The following is a 23,538-nucleotide window of genomic DNA, read 5'->3' as shown; positions in this document are numbered from 1 at the left end:
TGAATCCTATTGACACATGAACATGGGATATCTTTCCATCTTCTGATATCTTCTTCAGTACCATTTGTTTGTTTGTTTGTTTGTGTTGAGACAGGGACTTTTTACTTGGTCCAGCTGTCCTGGAACTCATTATGTAGATGAATGAGGCCAGTGTCAAAGTCACAGAGATCCTCCACTTGCCTCTGCCTCCTGAGTGCTGAGTGTGGGGAGTGTGCAACCATACCCAGCTTTCTTCAGTGTCCTAATGTTTTTCTCATACAAGTCCTTCACTTGCTTGATTAAAGTTATTCTGAGATTTCTTTTTAGGCTATTGTGAAAGATACTATTTCCCAAGGGCTAATATCCAGAATATATAAAGAACTCAAGAAGTTAAACAGCAACAAGTCAATTAATCCAACTAAAAAATGGGGAACAGAGCTAAACAGAGAATTCTCAATAGAGGAATAACGAATGGCAGAGAAACACTTAAAGAAATGTTCAACATCATTAGTCATCAGGGATATGCAAATGCAAATGACCCTGAGATTTCACCTTACACCCATCAGAATGGCTGACATGAATAACTCAAGTGACAGCACATGCTGGAGAGGATGTGAAGAAAGGGGAACCCTCCTCCACTCCTGGTGGGAATGTAAACTTCTATAACCACTGTGGAAATCAATCTGGCACTTTCTCAGACGATTAGGAATAGCGCTTCCTCAAGATCCAGCTATACAACTCCTAGGCATATATCCAAAAGATGTTCAAGTATACAACAAGGACGTTTGTTCAACCATGTTTGTAGCAGCTTTATTTGTAATAGCCAGAAGCTGGAAACAACCCAGACTTCCCTCAGTTGAGGAATGGATACAGACATTGTGGTACATTTACACAATGGAATATTACTCAGCAATAAAAAAAAAAAAAAAAAAAAAAAAACAAAAACAAAAAAAAAAAAAACAAAAACAAGGAAATCATGAAATTTGCAGGCAAATGGTGGAAAATGGAAAAGATCATCCTCAATGAGGTATCCCAGAAGCAGAAAGACACACAGGATATATACTCACTCATAAGTGGATATTAGATGTATAATATATGATAAACATACCAAAATCTGTACACCTAAACAAACTAATCAAGAAGGACTCTAGCTAAGATGCTCAATCCCCATTCAGAAAGGTGAAGAGGACGGATATCAAAAGAGGGAGAAAACAGGGAACAGGAGAGCAGCCTACCTGAGAGGGCCTCTGAAAGGCTCTACCCTGCATGCGATCAAAGCAGATGCTGAGACTTCTAGCCAAACTTTGAGCATACTGCAGAGAATCTTATGAAAAAAGGGGGAGATAGTAAGACCTGGAGAGGAAATGAGTCCTGCAAGGAGAGCAACAGAACTAAAACGATCTGGCGCAGGGGTCTTTTCTGAGACTGATTCTCCAACCAAGGACCATTCATGAAGATAACCTCAAGCCCCTGCACAGATATAGCCCATGGCAGTTCAGTGTCCAAATGGGTTCCATAGTAATGGGAACAGGGACTGCCTCTGACATGAACTGATTGGCCTGCTTTTAGACAACTTCCCCCTGAGGGGGGAGCAGCCTTACCAGGCCACAGAGGAAGACAATGCAGCCATTTCTGGTGAGACCTGATAGACTAAGATCAGAAGGAAGGAGAGGAAGACCTCCCCTATCAGTGGACTAGGGGAGGGGCATGGGTGGAGAAGGGGGAGGGAGCATGGGATTGGGAGGGGAGGAGGAACAGAGCTACAGGGGGGATACAAAGTGAATAAACTGTAAATAATAAAAATAAAAAAATTTAAAAAGATACTGTTTTCCTGTTTTCTTTGTCAATATTTCATACCTATAAAAAAAGGGTACTGATTTTTGTGTGCTAATTTTATATATTCCTATGTTACTAACAATGTTTATCAGCTGTAAGAGTTTCCTGAAGGAGGTTTTAGGGTATTTTGTGTATAAAATCATATTGTCAGCAAAAAGGATACATTGACTTCTTCCTTTTCTATTTGTATCCCTTTGATCTCCTTCAATTGTCATATTGCTCTAAGACTTCAAATACTGTATCAAATAGACATGGAGAAAGTGAACATCCTTGTCTTGTTCCTGGTTTTAGTGAAAATGCTTTGAGTTTCTCTCCAGTTAGGTTGATGGTGGCTGTGGTCTTCCTCTATACTGCTTTTATTATGTAGAGCTATGTGCCCTGTGTCCCTAGTCTCTCCAGGACTTTTATCATGAAGGGATGTTAGATATTTGTCAAAGGCCTTTCTTCATCTAATGAGATGATCATGTGGTTTTTGTCTCTCAGTCTGTTTATGTGGTGGATTTACATTTCTCGATTTGCATATGTTGAACAATCTCACATCTCTGGGATGAAGCCAACTTAATGATGGTGGATAATCTTTTTGGTATGTTCTTGGATTCAGTTTTTGAGAAATTTTGCATCTATAAGGTATATTGATCTACAATTTTTGTGTGTGTGTGTTTTGGGGGGTCACTGTTTGGTTTAGGTATCAGGGTAATTGTGGCCCCATAAAAAAGAATTGGTAAATGTTCCTTTGGTTTCTATTTTGCAACATGATTTGAGGAGTATTTGGTGTTATTTCTTCTTTGATAATCTGATATAATTCTGCACTGAATCCATCTAGCCCTGGGCTGTTTTTGCCTGGGAAACTTTTAATTACTGCTTCTATTTCCCTAGGAGTTATGAGTCTGTTTAAATTCCTTATCTGTTCTTAATTTAACTGTGGTAGGTTTTATATATCAAGAAATTCAGCTATTTCTTAGTGTTTTGTTTTGTTTTTTGTTTTTGTTTTAGTTTGATGGAGTACAGATTTTTGAAGTTTGCCCTTATGATTGTCTGGATTTCCTCAGCGTCTTTTGTAATGTGTCCCCTCCCTCCCTTTCATCTGTTTTGTCAGATATCAAAATGACTACATCTTTGCTTGGTTCTTAGGTCCAATTTCTTGTAACACCTTTTAATAATCTTTTTACCCTGAGATAGTATCTATTCCTGATGATGAGATGTGGTATTTGAATGTAGCAGAAAAAAAAAATAGATCCTGTCTTCTAATCCAGCCTGCTAGTCTGTCTTTATATTAGGGAAATGAGACCATCAATACTGAGAGTTTTCAGTGAGAAGTGTTTATTGATTCCTGTTATTTTGTGGTTATGGTATATATCCCCCCTTTTTTTATTTACTCTTCTGGGAATATGTATTCTTTGTCTCTCCTTGGGTGTGGTTAACCTCTTCAGACTGTAGTTTTTTCTTCCAGTGTCTTCTATAGAGCTGGATGTGTAGCTATTCCTTAAATTTGGTTTTATTGTGCAATGTTTTCGTTTCTCCATTGTTTACCATTAATAGTTTTGCTGAGGAGTAGTGGCATCTACAGTCCATCCAGGCCCTTCTGGATTTCAGAGCCTGCATTGAAAAGTCAGCTATTAGGCTAGTGGGCGTGTCTTTAGAGGACTTGATCTTTTTTTTTCCCTTGCAAACTTTAATGTCCTTTCCCTCCATGTTCTATACATTTTGTATTTTGATTATTCTGTGCTGTGGGGAATTTCTTTTCTGATCCAGTTGATTTGGTGTTCTATATGTTTCTTGTACCTTTACAGGCACCTTCTTCTTTCGGTTGGGGAAATTTTTAAAAATTATTTTGTTGCAAATATTTTCTGTGCCTTTGATCTAAATTTCTTCATCCCTACTATTTGTAGATTTGGTCTTTTCAAAGTGTTCCAGATTTCCTGGATTGTTTGTGCCTACACTTTTTTTTTTTTTGACATTTTCTTTGACTGAGGTATCCATTTCTTATACTTTGTCTTCAACACTTAGGAGTCTTTTTTCTATGTCTTGTAATATGTTGGTGAGGCTTACCTCTGAAATTTTTGTTACATATCCTAAAATTTTTATTTTCACTTTGAGCTTTCTTTGGTGATGACATTTCTGTTTTAAAGTCTGCTTTCATGCCTTGAATTGTTTTCATTTGTTTCATTCAACTGTTTGAGTGATGGTTTGAATTTGTATGGCCTCTACAGATTCATGTTTTTGAATGCTTGGCTATAGAGAGTTGCACTATTAGGAGGTGTGGCTTTGTTGGAGGAAGTATATCACTTTGGAGGTGAACTTTGAGGTCTTATATGCACAGGCTTTGCCCACTGTGGCACACAGTCTCCTTTGTCATAGTGTCTCTTCATAGCAATAAAACACAAAATAAAGCAGTTTGTATTGTGTTTTCATGGTCTTCACTAAGGGATTTATACATATTTTCTTTAAGGTCCTTGAACATATTCATAATTTCTATTTGAAGTGCTTATCCTATGCTGCAACTCTATTGCATTTTTCAGCACCTTCTGTAGTAGGGATACTGGTTTCTGGTGGAGCATATTACTTCGGATGTTCATGTTTATATTTTTGTGTTGAGGACTTGGCATCTGGAATCATGATGACTGAGATGTTTCTAGATCTCAGGTCTTTGTTGGTTGGGTGGTCCATTCTTTGGTTGATGAAGCCTTCCCTTGATCTTAGGCAATGTGGGTAGCTCTGGGATCCTCAGTAGAATACTTCTGCAGTCCAGTGGCTGACAGAGAGGAATAGAGAAGGGCTAGAACTAAATGTTGAGAAGGGGTGTGGGAAAGAGCTAGGGAGAACCAGGCCACACCATGAGGCAGAGTCCTCTGGGAATGAAGGTGTGGTGAGAAGAGGGGCTTTTGAAAGTAGCCAGCAATAGGACTAACAATATATTTGGAGAGACAGGGATTAAAGGGCTACAGGACCCTGGGTCTATAAGAAGTAGTAGAGTCTCTGGGAATGGAGATTGGGCAGAAGTGGAGGAGCTAGCTACACCTGCTACAGGACTTCAGGTGAGACTGGAGAGACTGTAATGGAGGGCAGGAAGGAGAGTGAAAATCACCTTCCTATGTCTCAGCCTGCTGTGGCTACTGGGAGCTTCTGTAGAAAATGTTTCTGGGTATCAGCAACTGGCACAAAGGAATGGAGAGGGCAAGGAGCGAAGGCTGAGAGGATCCAGGGAAAGAGCTAAGCTGTTCTTTCAATGGTTTCTTTTTCTACAATTCAGTACGGCTACTAAAAAATGCAAGATGTCCCATATGGCTGTCATTAGTGCCTCACATTATATTTCTAATGAACAGCCCTCATTTTAACCCTTATTATAAGCAAACTCTATAAGGAGCAGGAATACCTGTGTCCAGATGGTTGTAAGCTATTAGTTTAAAGAAGGGTCATTCTAGAAAAGCAACTGAAGTTCTCTATTTCCTCATCTGCAAAACAGTAATGGCATTTAATATGAGGTTACTTAAAGAACATTCAGTAAGTGGAAACTTTGCCATAGATGCAATCAAGGACATGGTGGTGCTGTTAATGGTGAATTTGGTCTACAACTTCTAGTGAAGACATACACAGACCTTAAATTCGGTGTACATTGTAAGCAGTCAGTATGTATGAGATTATGTAATCATTTCCAGTCGCCAGCAACTAGCATTGATATAAATACACTGCCATGTAGCCCATGTCTTCAACTTTGTTCTTTATAGTAAACACAGAGTAAGCCCTATATTTCCTCTAGGTGATGGTATTTCTGATCTTTTACTGTAGCCCCTCAAACTCGACATAACTTTTTCCCAACATTAAAGATTTTGTTACTCTCATTTCTCACGAGAAATAGCATCGAGTATTTTTCACCAACTTTGCCCTTCACAAACACAGTATATCCAATGCTGGCTGGTTTCTGTTAACTTGACAAAAGCTAGCAATACTTGGGAAGAAGGGAACCTCAATTGAAGAATTGCCTCCATCAGAATGGCCTTTAGGGTATGTCTGCTGTGGCATTGATATGGTAAGTCCCAGAATATTGGGGGCAATACCACCACTGCCCAGGTAGTCCTGGGTTGTATAAGAAAACTGGTACAACAGGAAAAGTACAAACAGGAAAAGCAAGCCAGTTAACAGCACTACTCTGTGGCATCTGCTTTCTTTCCTGCCTGTCTTGGCTACCCTCCAGGATGGACTATAACCTGCAAACCAAACAAACTATTTCCTCCCCAAAGTTGCCTTTGATCAGTGTTTTCTCACAGCAAAAGGGAAGTAAACAAGGACATAGCCTGACCTTCCCCTCCACTTTCCATGTCCATCTCATCATTGTTCCAACTGCAAGGCAAGGACTGGAACTTGTTTGCTGTGCTGCTGTTAGGCAGTATCCATTCTTGTGGAGTTGGTCTTTGGGCCCAAGCATCTGTTCTGGCATCTTTAAATCACTTTGGATTCAATTCACATATACTATGCCTCTCTGTATCCACAGATTAGGTAATATTAGGATGCTGTAAGATACCTACAAAGGGACACTTGTAGCACCCCATGCCTTGTTGAGAAACAATGTTTTTGAATTTCCCATTCATGTAGTTGTGAACAGCTGTCTTACTCATGCAATTTCCAAACTTCATTTTTCTGTTTCATTCCTAAAGATATTGTAGATGTGTTGTCAAGTGCTTTACAGGGATACTAGTGGCCAGCAGTGTGATACAGTAGATAAGGGTCCCATCTCTGGAACTGGCTTTTAGGTGTAATCACAGCTTTGACATTTACTGACTGCGTTTCCTTATGAAAATCAGTCAGCTCATGCAATTAAAACCAGTTTCAGCTGGGATGACTGACCAACAAGTAAAGGAATTAGTTCATATAAAAGTCCTAAAACAGGCTCTAACACACACACTTTCTATGTGACTTTTACTGTTGGTAAAGCCTACAACAGCTAATAGGTAAAGGACATGGCATAGACAGATTGCAACAAAGAAGAACCGTCTTCCTCTTTCCACATAGAAGCCTCTGCCCACTGTAGAAGGAAAACTCTAGTATTCCTGGACTTTTATAGCCTGCTCTTAACAGCCTGTGGTTGATCATCAGCTCTAGCTGTAGTAGAAATAAGGCCTACTGTGTGGGAGGAAGCAGACTCTAAGTGCAGTCCTCCAATTACCTTCTCAAGAAGTCTGCCTGGGAAAGGGCTGGGCCCTCTGCAAACGGACCAGCTTCAGTGATATCTCAAGAGGTTAGAGGCGTGGGCTCAGGAGCTCCTCTGTAAGACACCTCTCTGTCTCGGGATAAAGAAGAGAGAGCAGGGTAGAGGCAGATGATTAGAAGGAAAACAAGTGAGCTCATGATCTTAGAACTGCATTGGGTACAGATGGAGAGCTCTTTAAAGGAGTTACCCAGATTTCAATGACCCCGTGTTACCTAAACCTTTACCCTTCTTTGTGTGTTCAGAACTCAAAGATAGGAGGGGTTAGAAAGGGCTTTATCAAAATGTCACCATGAAACTCCCAGGTGCAAAAGTGGCCTCTTGTAATTTTAATCAACAATGACTCATGTTGATCAACTCTCTTCTTGCCAGGTGCTCACAACATTAATTTATAACCCATTAAGTAAACACATTTACTGAACTCCAAATAGGTTCTGTACATTTAATAATACATTTAGTGATTTGCTTCAGCGTTCTGCCCCAAATCAGTAATCAGGTTCTTTGATTTATATCTTGGAGGAACGATGCCCTTTTCCGGCAGGGGAATCAGGCTCCTATTAGTCTTCCTCCTGTCATCAGCAGCTTTGGGGCAGAGAATATACTCACAGTTCCAGCAAGTCACTACCTCAGGGATAATGAGTTCTGGACAGCAGGCAGAGACATGGGATTTAAGGTCACTAGGCTCAGCCCTGGGACAAACAGAGAGGCACAGGAGTCTGTGACAGGTATTCCTTCTTTGGACCTTAGTTAATTCTCTATGCACAGAACCTCTTAAATGCGGTTAAGAAAGACTTATGTGGGTACAAGAGAAACACTAAGTTCACCTTCCTGACACTCACATTCCACCTGTGAGGGCTGACTTCTGTCAACTTGACACAGGCTAGAATAATTTGGGAAGAGAGAAGCCCAGCTGAGACAATGTCCCCATTCGATTGGCCTGTGGTGCATTTTTATCAATTTATTCTTGATGTGGGAGGGCTCAGCTCAATGTGGGTAGCAGTCTGGTCCAGGATATGACACAAAAACAGGCTGGGCAGGCCACAAGGATCAGGCCAGTAAGCAGCACTCTTTCACAGTCTCTGATTCAGTTCCAGCCTCCAGGTTCCTGACCTGTTTGATGTCCCTCTGGGGCGGACTGTGTTGTAGAACTGTAAGCTGAAACAAATCCTTTCCTTCCCGAATTACTTTTGGTCATGGTCTTTATGACAGCAATAGAAAAGTAACTAAGACTGTCTAAGGAAGACAGATTTTTCACACTTACAATAACAGGTAAAGAATGTAACATCTGGGAAAGACAGACTTGCAGTACCATATCTAGACAGGTATGCTGATCTTATCTGCAAGTCAGGTCAGGAAGAAACTCCCCTCCCCCAGGTCACCATGACTGAGACCTCAGTGTGAGTGGCATGGGAGTTATGAACAGTGGATGGAAGCGGAGGGACCACAGAAGATGGTTCTGAGCCCAAACTTTCCTTTGTGTGAAGTTCTGTGGAAATTATAGCATGAGAGAACCTTTGACATCGATGTAGCTAAAGGGTGGAGTATCCAAATTATATTAGTGAAAGCAGGGGACAAAAGTCAAAATGTTGAAACCATCAAGGATTGTTTCATAGAATCTGGGCACGCTGAGGTAACAGAACGGCACTGGGAAGTTCTCAAGGCTTGCTCTGCTTTCCAGAGATGCTGTCAGCAAAAGACCAACATGATCAGTTTTGTTCTGGGCTACCCTCAGATAATGGAATGAAAGGGAGAGAGATCAAGCGTTTTGGAGAAATGGTCTCTTATTCTGTTTGGGATGCCTTAACAAAGTCTCATAGTGTGGTGTAATGAGAGAAACTTAGTTTAACACACCTTTAGGGCTCTTTCTTTCTTTCTTTCTTTCTTTCTTTCTTTCTTTCTTTCTTATTCTTCTCTCATACAGTACATCCCCTCCCTCTACTCCTCCAACCCCTTCATATCTCCTCTTTCTCCTAGGTCCCTTGCTTCTCCATTTCCCTTCAAGAAAAGAGCAGGCCTCCCAGTGATTATCAACTAAACACGACATTGTAAGATGCAATAAAACTAGGCACAAACCCTCATATCAAGGCTGGATGAGGCAACCCATTAGGTGAAAAAGGGTTCCAAGAATAGGCAAAAGAGTCAGACATACCCCTACTCCCACTTTTAGGAGTCCCACAAAAACCTCAAGCTGAACAACCACAGGAGGCAGGCAGAGGACCTAGCACAGACCTATGCAGGCTCCATGATTGCCAATTCAGTCCCTGAGCCCCTATGAGCCCTGCTTACTTGATTCTGTGAGCTGTGTTTTGTTGTCCTCCACCCCTCTGGCTCCCTCTTCCACCTTCCTCCCCTCTTCCATAGGCAGGGCTAATTCTTATAGCCATGTATTCTTTGACGAATCTTTTCCTTTCTTCTGAATCTATAATGGGATGGTAGTGATACTCCCTTTATATAGTGCCCAATACACATCAACTGCTCAGTAAATAGAGCCGAAATGAATGTTAATTGTTATATACTTATAATGTTATTAGTGTATTATACAGCAGTTAAAATATCACTATTCCTTATTTTAAACTTTCTAAATTATATATGCCTGTTGTTTTTATTTTAAAATGTAAAATAACAAATGGAAAGTAAAATTTACCCATGCTTGTCACAAGTTCTAGTCCCTAGCAATGAAGATACTTAATCATTAAAAGATACTGTTTTAAATTATTTTAGTATTAATGTCATAATTCTAATGGCTTAAACGTTTTTTGATTTAACATGTTATCTCTTAACCTTCCTTCCAAATGTCTTTAACTTTTACTTTTTGTCCCTATTTCCCAATTCTTTTTTTCTTTCAACTTGTTTTATTCTTTATTTTTTTTATTTTTTATTAATTAGTTTATTCACTTTGTATCCCAGCTGTAGCCCACTCTCTCATTCCCTCCCAATCACCCTTCTTCCTCATCTCCTCCCAAGCCTCTCTCCAAGTCCACTAATAGGGGAGGTCCTCCTCCCCTTCCATCTAACCCTAGCCTATCAGGTCTCATCAGGACTGGCTACAATGTCCTCCACTATGGCCTGATAAGGCTGCTCCCCATCAGAGGGTGGTGATCAAAGAGCCAGCCACTGAGTTCATGTTAGAGACAGTCCCTGTTCCCCTTACTAGAGAACCCACTTGGACACTGAGTTGCCATGGGCTACATCTATGCAGGGGTTCTAGGTTATCTCCATGCATAGTCCTGGGTTGGAGTATCAATCTCAGAAAAAAACCCAGGGCCCAGATTTTTTGGTTCTTGCTCTCCTTGTGGAGCTCTTGTCCCCTCCAGTTCTTCCTATCTCCCCCTTCTTTCATAGGATTCCCTGCACTCTGCCCATAGTTTGATTATGAGTCTCAGCATCTGCTTTGATATACTTCTGGGTAGAGTCTTTCAGAGGCTCTCTATGGTAGCTCCTGTCCTATTTTCTATTTTCTCCCTCTTCCAATGTCCATCCCATTTGCCTATCTTAATGTGTATTTATCATCTTACCCAGCGTTCTCCTTCTTACCCATACAGATTTTAATATGTTTGTCCTATATTACATGTCTAATATCCACTTATAAGTGAGTGTATACCATGTATGTCTTTCTGCTTCTGCGCTACCTCACTCAGGATGATCTTTTCTAGTTCCCATCATTTGCCTGCAAATTTCATGATTACCTTGTTTTTAGTTGCTGAGTAGTATTCCATTGTATAAATGTACCACAATTTCTGTATTTATTCCTCCTTTGAGGTGACATCTGGGTTGTTTCCAGGTTCTGAGTATTATGAATAAAGCTGTTATGAACATGGTTGAGTAAATGTCCTTGTTGTATACTTGAACATATTTTGGATATATGCCTAGGAGTTGTATAGCTGGATCTTGAGGAAGATTCATAATTGTCTGAGAAAGCACCAGATTGATTTCCACAATTCTTTTTTTTTTTATTATAACCTTCCATTTTGAATTTTCTGTTGCATGGGTCTATTGATATTTCTAGTTCTGAGATAGCAAATTTTTCTGTTTTTTTTTTTCTATATCTGTTTTCTTACTGCCCTCTGAAAGAATTCCACTATTATTCTTTGTTCTGTATACTTCTGATTAGTTTTTATTATTGTAATGATTATAATTTTAAATTTTCTATCTTTTAAATCATTTTTTAAGATTTATTTATCTGCATGTATACCTTCAGGCCAGAAGAGGGCATCAGATGCCAGTTGTAGATGGTTGTGAGCCATCATGTGGTTGCTGGGAATTGAACTCAGGACCTCTGGAAAAGCAGGCAGTGTTCTTAACTACTGAGCCATCTCTCCAGCCCCATCTTTTCATTTTCAATATTTTATTTTTACTTTTAATGTGTAAGTTTGTGTGTGTCTTTCTGTGTGTGTCTGTTTCTGTGTGAGTCTGTGTGTATGAGTGTGTGTGAGTGTGTGTGTGTGTGTGTGTGTGTGTATGCAAATGAGTGCAGGTCCCCACAAAAGCTAGCAAAAGGTGTAAGATGTATTAGAACTAGAGTTTAGGTGCATTTGTGATCTGCCTGATATGGGTACTGGGAACTGAACCCTGCTCCTTACCCAGAGCTCTGTGAGCTCTTAAATGCTAAGCTATCTCTCTAGCAGCCTCATTGCAATCATTTTGTAACCAGTTCTACATTCCAGGTTCACCGCTCAGAGTACCCCTCCTGTGGCTCTCTCCCACTACCTCAGGCTGGGCCAGAGTATTGCCTAATGAAAGCTCACGTCTGTGCGTACAGTTCTGTGGGTTCTTCATCCACCCTTCTTCACCTTTCCCACCCTTTCAACCTCTGACCTCCAGGTATGACAGAGGGAGAAAAAAGGATAGAGAGGGAAGGAAATAGATCCCTGAAAGATTCAGGGAATATATCTGGGCACAGGGGTCTTTTCTGAAACTGACTCTCCAACCAAGGACCATGCATGGATATAACCCAGAACCTCTGCAAGGGTGTAGCCCATGGCAGCCCAGCATCCAAGGGGTTTTCCCTATTAAGGGGAACAGGGACTGTGTCTGACATGAACTCAATGGCGGGCTCTTTGAATTCCCCCCTCCCGGAGGGAGAAGCAGCCTTGCTAGGCCCCTGATGAGAACTGATGAGATTGCAGCCAGTCCTGATGAGAACTGCTAAACTAGGGTCAGATGGAATTGGAGGAAGACCTCCCCTACCAGAGGACTTAGACAGGGGTAGGGAGGAGAAGGGAGGGAGGGTGGGGTTGGGAGGGAATGAGGGAAGGGACTGGGATGCAAGGTAAATAATCTGTGATTAATATAAAAATAAAAATTATTAAATAAAAAATTTATTTAGAAAAAAGAAGAAAGAAAGGAGCAGTGTTACTGTTGGGCTACTTACTGCAGATTAGGGACCTCAAGCTCCTTGGGGCAAGTTTGATCATCATCATCAATATATCTAATTGTTGTTGTTTCTTCTTTGCGTAGTATTACTTAACAAACTGTGAACAGTAACCAACAGAACCAACAACAGCCAACAGCAACCAATAACCCACTAACAACCCATACTGACTCTCAGGGCCCTAGCATTTATATACCCTCTGAAAAGTGCCCAGAATTCCAAATATCACACAATCACAAAACTATCTGCAGCAGGCAAAATCATGCTCCTACTGTTTGTTGTGGACAATCTGAAGCAGCCCATGTCCCACACCTAGGATTAAAATGAAACATATATTTCTGTGTTTATTTTATTTTATTTTATTTTATTAATTACACTTTATTCACTTTGTATCCCCCTATAAGCCCCTCCCTCCTCCCCTCCCAGTCCCACCCTCCCTTCTCCTTCTTCATGCATGCCCCTCCCCAAGTCCACTGATAGGGGAGGTCCTCCTCTCCTTCCTTCTGATCTTAGCCTATCAGATCACATCAGGAGTGGCTGCACTGTCATCTTCTGTGGCCTGGTAAGGCTACTCCCCCCTCAGGGGGAGGTGATCAAAAAGCAGGCCAATCAGATTATGTCAGAGGTAGTTCCTCTTCCCATTACTATGTAACCCACTTGGACACCAAACTGCCATGGGCTACATCTGTGCAGGGGTTCTAGGTTATCTCCATGCCTGGTACTTGGTTGGAGTATGAGTCTCTGGGAAGACCCCTGTGTTCAAATTTTCTGGTTCTGTTGCTCTCCTTGTGGGGTTCCTGTCCTCTCCAGATCTTACTATTTCCCACTTCTTACATAAGATTCCATGCACTCTGCCCAACAGTTGGCCATAAATCTCAGCGTCTGCTTTGATAGTCTGCAAAGAAACCAAAACTCCAAAATTCTCACTACACTTAGACGTCATCTGGGACTTCGCTAGTCACTATGCCACAGCTCAACTCCTGCTCACCTATGCTTGCTTCCTTCCTTCCCAAGTGTGGCTCTCAAGGACACACTGTAGTCAACATTTTGGGTGCCAGTTTCGGTGTAAGACATCTAGCTGCTCATATTTTGTGGACATAACATTTCCTCTTGTTGTTGTGAAGATGTTAATGGTATTACTTTTCAGGTTCTTCTGTTAACTCTATTTCCTTCTGTTATTTTCACTTTAAGCCTGACAATATCTTGGTTGTGTAGGCAATTTTGCATGGGTAATTCTCTGGCTTCTGCTAATACTATTTCTATTTTCTATAGCTTATTACTGTCTGCTGGCTCTCTCTCCTTTTCTCCCTCTTGTAGATATAGAATCTTCTTCCCATATCTTTGCATTCATATGGGTATCTGGAGCTAGACGAAGGAAGATGTGAGTTATTAGGACACAATAAGTTTTATTCATTATTGCTTTTATGTTTTGAATATTGATTTTATTTGCATTCTGTTGCTTTCTGTCTTGATATCATTCATACAGTTGATATTTTCTTCCCAACTCCTGTATCATTTGTTCTAGAAGTTCTAGTTATATGCCTTTTGGGACTTCTGTAACAGCTGCATGTCTCTAGGGCTCAGGACATGTATCCGATCAGCAAAGTACTTGCTACTCGAGCATGAAGGTCTGAGTTGAATACCCCGCATTGGCACAAGTTCTTGTAATCCAAGAACTGGGGAAGCAGAGACAGGGGAGTACCTGGAACTTGTTAGGGTCAAACTGGTCTAGTCAAATTGGTGAGCTGCAGGTTCATGGAGAGACCCTGCCTCAAAAATTAAAGAGGGTAATGACAGGGAAAGATATCCAACATTGACCACTGGCATGTACACACACATACACAAATACATGCACACACATATGAGCTTATACATACAGGCACTCATATACACATGTATGCATGCACACATGTATAAACACATGTACACACATATGAACTTATATATACATACAGACACACACATATATATGTGCAAACACACACATACACACAGCATTGTCCGTGTTCTTCTTTATTTACAGTTTATTCTTTCCAGTCTGGAAAATGTCCTTGGCTTTCTCCTGCTCCTTGTGTAAATTCTTTTAGTATCAGTATTCATGTGCCTTAGTTTTCCTGGTTGTTTTCTTTTTTTCACAGCAGCTCATTAATTTTTTAAAGATACCATATACTCTTGAATTTCTCTGAAGATTTTAATTAAAAGTCATTGGCATTTTTTTTTATTATTGCTTATATTTTTAAATTTTGTTTAAATTTCCCAAATAATCAGTGAGTTAGTTTTCTTTGGATTATTAGCCTTGGTTCTTATTTCTGCCACCGATGGCTTCTTGATAGTCTAGTGCTCCGAAATCGTTAGTTTATATGCCTCTTATTTTTAGCTGTGAACATAGACAGTGCCTGTGTGGGTGTTTGCAACTGTTATGAAATTCCATTTTCCCGGGAAACTTCTCTCACAGTGTAAGAACTACCTGGCAGCCCTGTAGGTGGGGGCTGAACAATGCTCTCTTTTTAAACTAAACCATGTCATTGCTAGCCTCCTTCTCAGTGCAGACAGAATCGTGTCACTACCTCCCAAGACAACTGCTTCATGGTCCATTCTTGCTCCCGGTTGCACGTTCTGTGCTGGAAGTCACACGGAATACTTATCTACGCTTAGTTACATTTTATAAGTAACACACAGGGAACTCTGATCTTCAGCTCCACTTTTGTTCACACTGAGCAATTGGTCTAGGAGAGACCAATGGGTCTTTAGTTCTCAATTTCTAACTTGTTAGCTTTAGGCCTCCAATATCAGAACTGAGTTCCTAACACCTATGACTAATAACTTGTATAGGGTCTGGGTGCATCTCGTAATAGAACATCACATACTCTAGATTTTCCTGACTGTTCTTTTCACCATTGTGTATCTTGTGCTGTATTTGTATTTCAGTAAGAAAGAGCTTCAGGTGGAATCTTTTCTTGGCAAGAGCAAGTCATGGTGATGAACTCACCGCATCCACACCAGACAGAGCACCTCATTGTCCTAGTTCTCACTACCCAGAATGCCAACTTCACACCCCTCAGGATTATTCCACCAAGTCTCTTGAGTAGAAGCATATGTGTTTCCTTTACATTCCTATACAAATAACTGGGAGGCCACTTTATTCTGTGCAGAGATTAGTCTCCATTGGTCATTCCAGTTTTGTTCCAGACTGTTTTCTTTTTTTAAATTGTTTTTTTTTTATTGTATGTATATGGGTATTTGCCTGCATGTATATCTGGGCATCTTATGTGTACCTGGTGCCTGCAGAGGAAAGAAGGATGTGTTGTAACCCTGGAAGTGGAGTTACAGATGGTTGTGAACCATTCTGTGGGTACTGGGTATTGAATTCAGGTCTTTAGGAAAAGCTTCTCATGTGAAAGATCTCGCTCTGGCCTTGCTTCCTATTTATTTTCACTTCTCCAATTTGAACTTCCAGTGACCATATGTCATGTCACTACCAGTTCCAGGCTCCTTGGAATTGGTGCTTTTCTCCCATTTTCAGCATCTCTTGTACCTCTACTTTTGTTGTGCTCTTTGCAGACTCTGCTCACGCCTCTAATAGAAAAGCAGAAGCTTTTTACAGTTTTAGTTTCATTCTCTCACCCTCACTCTCTTTCAGAGCTAGAGCATACTTGGTCGTACCGCACCAAAAGAGCTTATTTGTGCCCTGAGAATGCCATTAGCTGTTACCACTATAGACTTTCTGGTGCGAAGGTAAGTGCTTCCAGCAAGTAGTCAGCAGAACATGTCACTTTATTCTGTCATGAAAGTGTCCCAAGAGAAATTATTTCCTCTTGGCTTTTTACTGGTACAATGTACTAGTAGGGTGTAATGAAATGTTTGGTACTAGAACATTATAAAGAAAAAGATGTGTTTTTTTTTTATTTTCTTTCAATGGGTAAAAGTGGAAACACGTAGTGGTGACTCTGCTCATCAGCTTCCCATGACCATCCAATGACACACAGACAATATCATCACAGTGGCAGTTCATGTAAAAGCAACACATTACATGGTATTCTGGTTTGTGTGTTTGTTTTGTTTTTCACACCTTGATACAAGTTAGGATCATCTTGGAAGAAAGTATTGTCAACTGTGAAACTGATTCCAAAAGATTGACCTGAAAGGCAAGTCTGTAGGAGCATTTCCTTGATTGATGATTGATGTGGGAAGGTGCGGGTCACTGGGTACAGTGCTGCACTTGGGCAAGTGGTCCTACATGATATAGGAAAGCAGACTGAGCAAGGCAGTAAGGAGTATTTCCTCATGTTCTCTGCTTCAGTTCCTGCATCCAGGTTTCTGCCTTGAGCACCTTTCTTGACTTTCCTTATGATAGACTGTGATCAAAATGAGAAAGCACATAAGCCCTTTCCTCCCAAAGCTTTTAGTCATGATATTTTATCACAGCAACAGAATGCCAACTAGGAGTTGTGACAAGACAGGAAGCCAGAAGAAGGAGCTGGTCTTGCTCTTTTGTAGCCACTTTTTCTGAAGAACTAATCAGGATGTGGTATCCAAGTGCTACCTTAGTCTCTTCTGAGGGTGATACCCTGAATGACAGTCACTTTGAGCTACACTGAATCTCACAGGTTTTACCTCCTCTGTATGCCACTGTGCTGAGAAGCAACCTCCTATCACATCATCCCGCAGGGACACACTTAAAACCCATAGAAACTGAAACATAGAGGTTATTTCATGACTTACCAACTGGAGGAAACAGGATTTTTTCCCATTGATGTTTATTTCCGCCATCTCATTCTTTTTTCCTTGTGCATTCACGGAATCCGAATTTCCTATTGGACCTCAAGTCAACACACAGCTGTGTAAAGATCACAGACCAAATCAAAGGACTTGCATGCAAACCTGCTATCACCTTGGTGTCTAGTGCTGTGTTGCCACAACCAGCTTTCTGAAATGTACAGCATTCATTGCTTTCCTCCAACCATCTTTTATTTTCACATTTGGCTTTCATTATCCTTCATGCCTTGGTACCTTGAACTTTTATTACCCCTCCTTTAGTTTTTTTTTTTAATCTTTTATAAACTAATTTATTTTTCTCCAGTCTCTTATTTTCTGTGAAAGTAAGATTCCACACTCTTTCCCTATTTAGGGTTTAAAATATTTTACTGCATCACTCAGAGATGAAATCTTCTATCCGTTGGTAGTCACTCATATCCACTCTGTCCTCTTCACTTGAAACCTAGGTAGTCATTGATGTGCTCTTGACATTATAGATGGACTTGACTCTCTCTAGAAGTTCCACCTCCATATACATGAAATTATGCCCTATCATTTCTTGTTTTCTTTCCTCTGCAGTTTTGAGATGCATTCGTTGTTTGTTACTGCTGAGTAGAATTACATTATATGGATGCATCATAACTTATTCATAGAATTATATAGTTGTCAGTGATTGGACGTTTGGGTAGCTTCCAGTTTTTATGTATTGCCAATTAAAGTACCAAAAACATTGGTGTAGCTTGTGTGAACATTCATTTTCGTCCTTCTTGAGAAAATGACCTATCATTTGAGCGTGATGATTATCGTCTGACAAAGTGCTTCAAAAATGGAAACTTGAAATGAGTACATTTTTGTCTTTCTGTTGATTCCTAATTAAATATGGTGCATCACACCATGGGATACTATATAGCAATAAAAGTAACCATAGGTAAATTCAGTGAATTTCTGGGGAATTATGTTGAATGGAAAACATCCTACTTTAAAAATTCACAGACTATATGTACTACATGGTTTTATTAGATAACATCACTGAAATAAAAGAACTGTAGAAATGGAGAATGGGTTGGTGATCTCCAACGGTAAGTGAGAGGGCCAAAGAGAAGAGCATGTCAGTACAATGACCACAGAAGAAAGCCTCATAGTGATAGAATTGCCCGAATCCTGTTGATGATATTTCAACATTATGATACCACAACCTCGCCTCTGGAATCATACTTTAGTTTTACCCTGGGGCGAAACTTAGTAGCCATTACATGGGATTTTTCGCTATTGTTTTTCTCTACCATGCTTTCACATGAACACTTAAAAAGTCTTGCATTTTGTTTCAGGGGTGGTGGCGCACAGATGACATCCCAGCTTCTCCGGGGCCTAAAACAGGTTCATACTTGAGCCCAGGAGTTCAGGACAAGCTTGAGTGAGATGAGAAGAAAGTGTCTCAGAAACAGTGATAGCTTGCTTCAATTTTGTCTAACATTCTTTCCAACTGTGGAGTGCTCCCTGACTCCAAAGGCCATTCTTGGGTTCCCAGTGCTGTCTCTCTTTGCAGGCACACAGCACTGAAATCACTTGCGTGAGCCATTTTGCTCCACCCACCTCCTTTCATGCACATATTCTCCAGGAATCAAAGGCACTTCTTGTTTTCCCTCTTAGATCACTGTACACAGTTCAGGAGTCAGTGAGCACACCTGAGCTCATCCGTCAGACAGCCCTCTCAGAAGACATGGGCACCAAAAGAGTTTAGATCATCTATAATTTCATGAGCATGGACTGATTTTTTTTTTAATTTTGCCTTTTGGATTTAGAGCATAGATTTCTAAATTCTCAACGGCAAGATAATAAATTTTATTTGATTACCAATGCCCAGTTTTTGCAATTTTTTGTTGTCAATAACATATACTGTTTACCTCCAAACATGACCTTATCTCTTCTATATTTCCAAAGGAAAATAATTGTGAAGAAAACAAAAACGTTAAAGTAAGAAAAAAACTTTTAAACTGTGGTAATATTTTACAGCTAATTTTCTACCCTAAGGCATATCATCTTAAATGACATACAAAGCGAAGAAAACATTTTACTACGTATTTGAATAAAATTTGGGAAAATAACACTATGCCATCTGCTAATAAAATAGCATTTACAAACAAGGCAGTAGATGCCTGCTTACAAGCAGGTGCATTTGTTCCCCAAAGGACTCTAGTATTTAGGGCATGAACAAGAAAAGTAGAAGGTTAGTAAAATTCCTAACTTCTTAGCCTGAAGGCAGAAATTTTAAATAACACTTTCTATCCATGAGCAAAATGTTTCAGAGCAACTGAAAGATGTTTCAGAAAAACACGCCATGAATTTGAATAGAAGATTGAGATAAGTTAAAGGAATAAAGTGATCCTGCTATCTTAAGCTCTCATAATTGAAGTGGGATCCTCCCTAATTTGCATATAAGTTTATGAGAACAGAAAAGTTTTATAATATTTGGGAAGGGTAATCTTCTGGTTTATTCCAGAGAGACTAATTATAAATAAAATGTTTTAGCATTTAGGCAGGTGGTTGTGAATGTGTTATTTTTTAAATTAACATAAAAAATATTCTACATTAGATACTGACATTCCTTCCCACACCTGGAGAGGCAAAAATTAAGTTGAGAACAGGCACTGTCTGCATTCAATTCCACAGTAACCAAGTAAGCCCCAACTTAAACGGAAGAGACAGTCAAAGGGTAATGAGGTGTGCCAAATTCACACACCAGTTAAGGGGCTGATCAAGGCTGGAAGCAGTTCTACCACAACAGAAACCCATGTGACCAACCCCTTACTCCAGGCTTGGGGAGCTTCACAGAGTAGGGAGGAAAGACTGGATGAGCCAGAGGACCGAGAAATCTGCTGTGAGATTGTGTCTCCTAGAAATGATGGGGTAGTTTCACTCGTGGTGTCCAACAACATGGCTGCCTAAAAATAAGAGCCAAACAATGACAATAATGATAGATGCTTATGTGGAAGAAAGAAAACACATGGGGCTCTACACCTAGACAAAGAATTATAGGCAACTGAGGGATACTGAGAGGGGAGAAGTAGACATTCTTCATGGAGAAACTCCCTAACTGATTATCCAATATCAAATGGTCAGTCCTGAAATCATGTATGTGCCACACTGAACAGCCACAGCAGGCTGTATCAATATATTTATGCATATGTCTGTAACAATAACAAAGAAGAGCTGAGAAGTTTGAGAGGAAATGAGGGGCATGAGAGGAGTTAGAGGAAGTTAAAGGAATGAAGGGAAATTATGCGACCCTATCTTACTTTTTAAAAAGTTAATAACAACAATTCATCCTAGGGCACTGCAATGGACCCAGATGCAAAGACTGCCACATGGTTAATGGTATTTTCAGGAGAGCATCTTCTCAGTCACAGAACTGAATCAGAATTGGCAAATTAGTGTACATTGGAGGCCTGAGTTATGCATTAATATTAGTTAGATCCATACTTGCTGAGTACTATTCTGGAGCAAAGATTGTTCTGGGTGAAAACTGTCCTCTGTGACTTTCCTGAGTTCCCTGTAAGGAGAGTAGGGAAGTGGAACTTCTCACCTGGGAGCCTGAGTTTAAATAGCATTTGCTTTAGGAGCTACAAGTGTAATGGCAAGGATCGGGTGTATCAGAAGACACTGGCATTTGTATCTGGCGTGACTCCAAAAGCCCGGGTGTTGAGGGCTTGGTCTGTACCCTGTAGCACTATGGAAGGTGAAGCAGTCTTTAGGAAATTGGTGCCAGGTAGGAGGAGGTCAGATGACTGGGGGCTCACTATCCTTTCAAGCAGGTAGGGAGACCTTGTCTACTTCTTAACTGTCTCTTTGTTTCCTGGCTGCTGTGAGAGGGACAGCAACTGACCACGAGCTGAAACCGTGAGCCAAAGTCAACCATTTTGTGAGTTGTTAGTTTCAGATATTTTGTCACAGCAAAAGAAGGCTGGCTAACACAGCTGACGTATACGGATCAATGCGAAGGTGGAGACACTCTGCATATACTGCTTGCTTGGATTTATTGCAAAAGCATTCCAAGGTGAGCAAATATTAATGTGTATCATTATACTTAATTACTTCACAGTGTTCTGCCTAACGATGCCCTCTTAATTGTGTTTCGTTTCATAGATTGCTTTGGATGCTTAGTTTATGCTTTTTCATTTTTATAATTAGTAACCGAATTGACACCCTTGTAAATACTTCAAAAGCCTTTCCTTATCTCGTACTTGCCTACCATGTAGGAGGTTCTGAGTTAAATTCTTAGTGTCCTAAATTATGGCAATTACAAACACATTTCTATAAATGAGACTGTTGGACCAAAACATGAATGTGTATCATATGTTGCTGTTCCTAAACTGTCTCTTCTGGAAGTGTTTCAAAGCCATGATGATTGAAGGACATTCTGACTCCTATTCCACTCTGTTTTCAATACCTACTGTTCATCTGCTGATAGATATTTTCAGGGATGCAGTTTATTTATGAATAAAATTTAAACTTGTTATCTGCTGTTGGAGGTTTGGTCTGATGCGTGTTACTGGCTCCCAAGATCTGGTTGCACCTATCCTTGTTTTGTAAACCTGCCTAAGACATATCTGATTGGTTGATTAAATGGCCTATTCCTGGAAAGAGCAGAATGGGGCAGGCATGGCTAAGGTTACTGGGCATTAGGGTTCAAGAGAGAATCATGGGGAAACAGATGGGAAAAGAGGAGGAAGGAGGACACCATGATGGGTTAGCCTGGAGAAGAAACCACATGGGTCAAAAGAAAGGACTCCACTAATGGCATGGAAAGGTCCAGATGAAGAATAAAAGCAAGTACCGTGGGACTATGTGTGGAAGGTAGGCCATATGAGGAGGATTCAGGTGGATGGCATTGGAGGGGGTCTGGGAGATGGATGGTAAGGATATTGAGACAGTGTAAGTGAAGTATCTGCCAGGTCCAAGGTAAATAAGCAATTACAAATCTAACAGGTATTTGTGTCTTATTATCTGTGATAATCATAGGGCTAATAATAAACATATAGCTCATCACTCATTTTTTAAATTTTACAACAATGTCTGCAAATATTTCCATCCGATCTTAGGTCACCCTGTGCCCTATACTTTTAGCCCTCCAACATTTACCGAATATTTTCAGGATTTGGTCAGATTAGATTCACCACACAGGTTAAGAAGTGTCTGTTTTCCTTTAATATCAGCTATATATCCTCTGAGAATATTGATGATATCACTTATCTCGTAGTTCATTACTATACAAAAATAAAAATCCAAAACACAAACTATTTCCAGCCCTCAAAGTTCTAGGTCTCTACCCTCTCTCCAGAGTCACACAGCTCAAGTCCTACCCTGCGCCAAAACCACCAGATGTTTCTGTGTGTCTCTGCCTTGCTTTTGTACAATCTTCTGATTAAAACCAGAGAAATTAAAAAGCAGAACAGCAGCAAGGAAGATATTTGAAAATGTTTTCCATGGATATGAGTGGGATGCCGGTGTTGACATATAATAAACTTATATCATTAAAATGCTAAACCTCTAAAACCTCAAATGAGCAAGGGATGATAACAGATAATTAAAAAAAGAAAAAGAAGAAGAAGAAATGTGGGTGGCTTTACAGAACACTAAAATGATTCAATAAAGACCCCAGATAACACTTAGCTACTGTTTCATGTATCACATTAATAAACACATTAGGTTAAAATTTACAAGTACACCAGCACAGTGTTTAGTGAGGCAGAGAAGCTTATGTTGTAGATGTAGAAACGGCTGTTGTCTTTCTAGAAAGTGATTTGACATGATCATTCTTTTCTCATAGCTGTTTTCTCACTCCTGGCAATGGAGAGGAATCAAGGATGAGGTAAAGATGATCTACACAAAAGTGTTTACCCCAGCTTTTTGTTTTTTAAATCAGTAATCAGAAGTTGCATGGGGTGTGATGATAAGAGCACTTGCTGCTCTCTCAGAAAAAAATAGGTTCAGTTCCAACACCTATAGGGGCAGCTCACAAGCATCTGTAGCTCCAGTTCCAAGAGATCTGACACCTCTTTTGGCCTCTGTGGGTATCAGGAGTGTACATAGTATGCATATGTACATGCAAACAAATGCTCATATACATAAAATAATACATATTTTTAAAAACTTGCATGGATTCCAAGTGGCCAAGATTAGAGAAATGCTTAAGCACTCATTTAAATGAATGACACACATGAAGAATTTTTAATAAGGTTAGGAGCCATATAATGTAGTACGAAATGAGTACATTATTGACGGATCAAGAGAAAGTTTGATGTACACTATATATCTCCCAGACAGATGCATGCCTGGAAACATCAAGCCACTTCAAGTGAATTGGATGTGTTTGTTTCACTTTTCTTTGTAACTG

At 40.2% G+C, this 23,538-nt stretch overlaps 1 long non-coding RNA gene across 3 annotated transcripts in view; it reads left to right on the top strand.

Annotated features, from left to right (window-relative positions):
- The first annotated feature begins 2,272 nt into the window (after window positions 1–2,272).
- Window positions 2,273–23,538, top strand: part of LOC132649183 (uncharacterized) — a 56,009-nt gene continuing 34,743 nt past the window's right edge. The window contains exons 1-2 of one of the 3 annotated variants that reach the window (XR_009587625.1): window positions 2,282–2,398; window positions 21,096–21,198. This is a non-coding gene — a long non-coding RNA (uncharacterized LOC132649183). Of the gene's footprint in view, window positions 2,443–21,095; window positions 21,199–23,538 lie in introns of all 3 variants that reach the window. The other 2 variants (XR_009587626.1, XR_009587627.1) reach the window with 2 other exon arrangements.

This window comes from Meriones unguiculatus, chromosome 19 (assembly GCF_030254825.1).
Source record: "Meriones unguiculatus strain TT.TT164.6M chromosome 19, Bangor_MerUng_6.1, whole genome shotgun sequence".
NCBI lineage: Eukaryota > Metazoa > Chordata > Mammalia > Rodentia > Muridae > Meriones > Meriones unguiculatus.
This window is presented reverse-complemented; position numbering and strand designations above follow the sequence as displayed.